Raw genomic sequence first — 7207 nt, 5'->3', positions numbered from 1 at the left:
TAGTCAATTATTCTTCTCATATTCTACTGTGATTGGTTAATTTTCTACGACTTAAGACCCTACGACTGCTACGACTTCTATTGTAGACCCCGCATTATGATGTAGTAGTATAAAAAGGCGCGAACGCGAAATCGGACTGTCAACCATTAATTTTTGGTTAAAATGTAAACTTTGTATTGTTTGCAAATATGTAACTTACTCCTGGTCAAAGTCGCTGAAAGTCTGTTTTAAGAAACTTGTATATAAACTACAACTTGAGGATGCACTTTATTTCTGTAATTTTTATAATATATTATGTAGTCATTGTATGGTTATGTAATCATTTACGATAATTTAGCATCATTTTTTAGATTATCGTCTGTAAATATAATTCCCTTAAAATATATTTCCCTCAAACATCTATGTAAAGATAAGGTTAGAGGTATGCATCTTCAAGTTCCGAATTTTATTATTTGTATTTTATTCTCCATATCTAAAAGTTCGGTTATTAATATCGTCGGCTGTACATATACTTGGATTCGGCAAAGTAGAAAAAAATATCTACATACTTATAATTACATGATATATCACACTTCAGATTTATAAATTGGCTTTTTACGATGTCAAATTTACGAAGCCCGTCTTTCAGCAGACAAAAATGGTGAGTTAAAATCGACAAACTAATCTGTATACATGCAACATGATTTAATTAACAATTATTACGGATATTGTGATTATTACATTTCACTATTACCGAAACTTTGAATGGCGCGCGCGTTATTTGCTGTTTCCGGTTGGGGCTTAGCAATAGCATCCCAAGCAGAACAACAAGTCATTATGATATCAAAATGATGTCAAAATGACTCCAAAATGATCACTAAAAGTTATTTTTCAATCATTTCCGATTCATTTTAATGTCATTTTGACGTTATCGTGACTTGTTGTTCTACTTGAGATCCTTCCGGTCTCATGTCCCGACTCTCATTATAGGGACTCTAGATGCTACATAAGCTGGGTTCGGGGAGACGCTATTAGCGCTATTTGTGTTATTCTTATCTTCATCGTCCATTAAACGTGAAACAAGGATAGTATGATACAAATAGCGTTGATAGCGCGCTGTCCGAACGCAGCTATAGTATTTGAAAGATTTTTCTGATGTTATCACTTTACAACCTTTTTTTATCTAGGCAGCTGATTTTTTAAACAGTCGCTAAAAAAGAGCGTTACATTACTAGCTCGTCACTACTTAGAAAAACTAAATAGTGATGATGTATAACGCAACTTTACTAACGCATGACTAATCAGCCACTATAGATTCAATTTCTACATGGGATAAGTGTAAAATGTAATAAAATGGACAATATAATAATATTATGAAATCGATTATAATTAATATCATAAATTAAAATAACAAGAAGTTTGAAACGGTAATATTCATATAATTTTATCATCATTATACTATTATTGTTTAAGTATTATTTATTAAGCGCTTTAAGAATAACAGGATTAATCTCCTCACCAGATACATATCCACACAGCATAGGGAGCTCCCGGGGAACTCCCCGGGAACTCATAAAATTTTTGTGAGCTTCATTTAAGCTTAAAATAGACGGAGCTTCCCAGGAACTCCTATGTCCGCTTTTGTGAGTTCCCTGGGAGCTTTATTTTGGTTCGCAGGGAGCTCTTTTTAAGCTCACAGGAAGGCTCGTAAAATTTTTTGTCTAAGCTCAGCATTATGAACTTCCTGGGAGTTCATTTTGTCGAATTTTATAAGCTTCTCGAGAGCTCAGCGAAATAAACTCCTAGGGAACTTTTTTTGTTGAATCCAAAAAGTAAGCTCCACGGAAGTTCAGCATTATGAACTCCCTGAGAAAACCGCTAGAAATTGGCATCACTGACTCTAAGGGAACTTGAACGGCTGTGTGGGTATATATATATCTGGATAGATGGCGCGATTATTTTTATAATCATTTACGTTAGTAATATGATGATCTGTAATACTTTTATACTGTGAATCGCGTCAATTATAAATTCCGTGAAAAAGTACGTATTATCCTTAAAATTTTCTGCATCTACAACAATTAATAAAAAAATTTTAATTTTTAATCTTAGCAATTTCAACTTAATGTGATAAAAAAGAAATGGAAGGCAAGAATGATGTCATAATACAAAAAGAAATATTTAGACAATGACCAAAATTTGATCAGAAAAAATATCTGCTTACTGACAGTAATTTCCTTCGGATCAGTTCCTACTATATGCTCAATTTTTTGAAACTACTTCCGTTCAGTGTATGCCTTCCAAACCATTCTCTCAGCTTATTGATATTTAGGTACTCTATTGCAAGCGCTTCCTTTTCACATCTGTCAAACATATATCGCCCCTTCGTGATCTCACTCCAATTTCTGTTAACTTCGTTTTTCAGAATCTCGGCATTGTCATGTTGCTTTAAAATCCTCAATTCTTCTTTGATATCATCTAATTCCTTTTCTGAAAACTGTTCCAACATGATTCTGAATGAATTCAGAAATCCCTCAATGAGTTGGTCAACATATTCGGTTGTGTACTTATCTGTCTGAGTATAAACAGTAATAGAATATCCTAACATTCCGTTGATATCTCTAAGATTGCACAAAACATAACTAAGCTTTTCTTGAGTTCGTAGATGATTCATTAACGGTTCTTTTATTATCATCTAAAAAATGATTATTTAACAGATGAATGTGATGTGCAAATAAAACCAATCATGGTAATCGGAAATGTTATTCATATTTTATTTACTATTAAAAATAAATATAAAATTGAAGATTTCATGTATTCAAATATATAAAACAATATTATTAAATACACTGTTAGAAATGTTCTTAAATTTCATTAACTTTTAATGTACATTGGTGAATGAAGTTTAATTTCTCTGTAACTGAAAGGACTATTAATGCACATGTTAATGAGATTTAAGTTTACAGTAACTGAAAAATTAAGTGTAATGAAATTTTTAATATACTTTTCATTTACGGATATAAATGACATTTAATTAATCATAATTGAAATAACTATTAATGTACATATTAATGAAATTTAATGTACTTTTACATTTACGAATATTAATAATATTTTAATTAAGCCTAATACTATTAACGCTTAACGCATACGTTTACGTTTCTTACATGTCGTTAACGTAAATTACTTTTCAGTTACAGATCTCGTACTTTTCATTAACGTGTAAATTAATTTCTATAATAATGTGTTCATTAATTTCAATACACACATTCATCACATTTAAGACTACTGTAATTTAGTTTTTATTTACATCATTCATTACATTTAATTTCGTGCATAACCACATGCTTCCTTTACATGTTAATTAAAATTCATTGGGAGAGAGAAATTTCTAACAGTGTACTTACGAGCATCAGCTGGATTAACACCGATAATTCAATTGTAGCAATACCGACTTGATAATAATTTGTCACTACCGAGTTTACATCAGTTCGGTTAATATTTTTCAACTTGCAATAAGATGTGCCTTGGGGTATTTCAGTGACTCCAAAAAGCCGGCGTTGCATATTATCGTACTTCAAGGGACGACAATTAATTTTTTTGATAAATCGTTGTATAATATTGATCGTAAAGTTTTGCGTTATGTTGCCTTGCACAAGACATTGAAAGTATAGATTATTCCAGGTGGAGGATGCAAAGTCTTGGAAGTTTTCAAAATTAATAAATTGATGTAGATAATTATACTTGCGAAGGTATGAATGATAGTGGTACTTTAGTATCCATAATTCCATATCCCTAAGAAAAAAATATGCGATATATGTTATTAATCGGAAATAACATAAGAGATGTAATAAATATAATTCTAGTTATAATTTTATAACATTAATTATTATAATTAATTATTATAATTAATTATCATAATTAATGTTCATCATTAATTGTTTTTTCTGGTTGTATAAGAATTTTACAATGCAATTATGCTTGATAATAAACAGATAATACTCGATGAATTCTTCAGATTTTACAAATTTGTGTGGTATGTCTTGAGCTGATGCATTTTAATAATTTCAAACAAGTCCTTCGAAACAAGTCTTTTTAAATCCACCATATATTTTGCAATAATCGTCAACAAGGTCTGCAATATAAATAAAATATTTATGTATTTCCAAATTATATGTATAACTCGATCAGCGAACACATGCTTTAAACGTATACTTACTGGCAGTTTTTCGTCAAACCCGCTCAATTGTATTATAATACCTATAACTTCCTTACTGACATTGATAGTATAATCAAATCCAGCCGTTATAGCCGGATGTAATTTTTCGTTCAATAGATATTTTAATATATTGCAGTACATATCCAGGAGAATAGCACTGAAACGTTATTAATATGAATTTTGTTTAATAATAAATTATTTTGTAAAAATCATAACACGTGATAATTACAAGTTAGACATTATAGTATATATATATATATATATATATATATATATAGGATCAAGAGATCAATCGTGATAGTACTACTAAAATGTATAAGTATAACTGTTACATGTCCAGGTTATTACTTGTTTGTTGTTTGGAGTGTCTGAGAAGGAAGTATATGAAGATTTATATGACACATTGGCCAATAAAACTTTGGGCGACACCAAATCTCCGACATCTGATCTTGGTATATTTTTACAGGATATTTCGAAGTTTCTGCTGATACCGGTATGGTAGAGAAATTATTGGTAAGAAATTCATTGCGTAATGGTAAACAAAAATAAGGCAATGGCTCGATAAATTTCCAATCCTTTCGTAACGTGATATGTGTATAATTAATTTTGAAATACGGCTCGACTATATTTAATAATAAATCATTGTTGAAAACCATGATATTCGCCGTCTCTGGCACCAAAAGATCCAAACATTTTTATATAGCTTCTGGGTTATACTCCAAATAATTATGCTTTCCAGTTATATAATCACGCGACGTATAGAAATGCATACGCTTACATAAATCAAACACATCATGCTTAATAGAATATCTAAAAAAGCTCTGAAGTATAAGTATATCTTATGTATTTTAATAGTATTTTTTTTCTACATATCAATTTATTCCTAAATTGAATTACCTAAAACTATCGTTTCCAATCTTATAAATCTCATTATAATAACTTTCTTGTGGACCCATCCTTTTTATTAATTTTATAAAAGAAAATATTGCTTTTAGAATGTCTTGCTGATGTTTTAGTCCCTCATGGGTGAGTTCTACTATAATCTCGAATAAAGCATACATAGAGTTGTATTTGAAACTATTATCATTATCACAGTTACCACAGAACAAATCAAGGGCCCACATTTTTTTACGTAGATAACTAGTTAAAGATCCATTTCCTTTATGTTCAATAATCGATGAAATATATTTATATGGTTTACTTCTGTACAAATCAAGTATTGAAGGCAACGCCCATGTTACATGTAGCTGTAAAAGATAAATTTTATTTTTATATGCATTTCAGTACACACAGCTTTTTCTGAATATGTGTGTCTAAGTTATATACTTGGCTGATGTGTTTGACGGGTTTAACTTTATACATTTTTTTGAAAGCGTCTGTATCAAAAGAAACGCCTTCTTTAAATTCGGTAAAATCATCGGAAGGCAGCCTATTACTTGGTATATTACCAAAGCAGGTTGTAACATACGTTTTCAATGTATCTAACGGTAACCTCGCCTATAAATGGATGTGTACGTATCATGTTATGAATTAACTATATTTAATAAGAAAGCAATTGTTCATCGCAATTTTAACACATAATAATTACCTGTATAGCTAACATCATTCTGTGAGCGCTATAATGGCGCTTTCTGAATTTGTGCAGCTCTTCGTATAACTTGTCATCATCTATATCATTGTGTATTGAAGTGCATCGAAGAAACTTACTGGGTGGATGACCAGTTCGAGCAATAAGAGACAATATTTGTTTTTTTCTATTTTTGTCGCAATATAAACCCCATTGAAACTCTATGTGAACATGGAACATTAAAAAACCGCAAGTTTAGCAACAACATTACTGTTATGATTTACATACCTCTTTTTATGACCTCTCGCTCCCTCGTGATAACATCTTTCTCCATCAAGGGTTCAATAAAAAATTGAACAAAACGATCGAGAGCTGCAAACAAGTGTTTTTCTGAGATATCAAAGTAAAATCTTGTATGCTCGCAATCCGTTGCGCCATCAGTAGTGCCACCATGGAGACTGATAAATTCATTAAACTCGTTTTCCTACAAATACAATAATATTTAAATTACTGTCACATTAGAGGGCTACGAGCCAAAAATTAAAATATAACGTTGGTAATGGTAAAAATATAAATATATTAACGAAAGTTAAGCATATAATTAGTCGCAACAAGTAAAAACAGAATAATAAAGGAAATGTAAAAATATATATATGATATCATACGTTTCAACCTCGATCGGGTCATTCTCAATGTTTTAATACAAAAATAATTCGTTGATTCGAAGAAAACAAAGAATTTGATCGCATGTAATATATCCGGATCACACTGTAGTATTCCATAAAAATGAATGTTCGTCAGATCTTGAGAAATTCAGATATCGAAAGTTCATTTGTTGTAACCATACATATTGTTTCTGTAATATAGTTGCAAATTGTAGTAGATATAATATCTCATATAGATATTGCTTTATAAAATTAATTACAATTAAAATATACACCAATCACAGAGATATTATATAAAAACATTTCATTTAGTACAATAAATAAAATACCTTCATATTGATGGTCCCTTTCACAAATTACAATAAAATTTTTTCGAAACAATTATAAGCAAAAACGACCGGAATTAAATTTGTTGTTAATACGTCAATGCCTTCAGTCGTTATGACATTCAAAGAAATATATAAGATATTGTTAAACGGACCATATTTTAAAACATGGAGGGGAGAAAAATGTATTGGAAGAAAGAGATATGTGAGAGAGAAGGAGAATAGTTAAGAGGGGGACGTGATCATGACTGGGAAAATGATTCTATTATCTGTAGGTATGATTCTGGTAAAGCTTCCGTATCATTTTGTCTATTAATGCCTTGTCTTTGCATTTTTATATGTATCATTTCAGATATTAGTCTTTTATTATAAGAAGCCTCTTTGTCCAAAATTTCGACTTCATTCCATTTAAAATTGTGGTTTGAATTCATGCGATGATCTGATATAACGG

General features: G+C 30.4%; 1 pseudogene; it reads right to left on the bottom strand.

Moving 5' to 3' along the window:
* Positions 1-1879: 1879 nt before the first annotated feature.
* The window catches only part of LOC108769839 (nardilysin-like), a 9356-nt pseudogene continuing 4028 nt past the window's right edge, over positions 1880-7207 (bottom strand).

This window comes from Trachymyrmex cornetzi, unplaced genomic scaffold (genome assembly GCF_001594075.2).
Source record: "Trachymyrmex cornetzi isolate Tcor2-1 unplaced genomic scaffold, Tcor1.1 scaffold123, whole genome shotgun sequence".
NCBI classification, from domain to species: Eukaryota; Metazoa; Arthropoda; class Insecta; order Hymenoptera; family Formicidae; genus Trachymyrmex; species Trachymyrmex cornetzi.
This window is presented reverse-complemented; position numbering and strand designations above follow the sequence as displayed.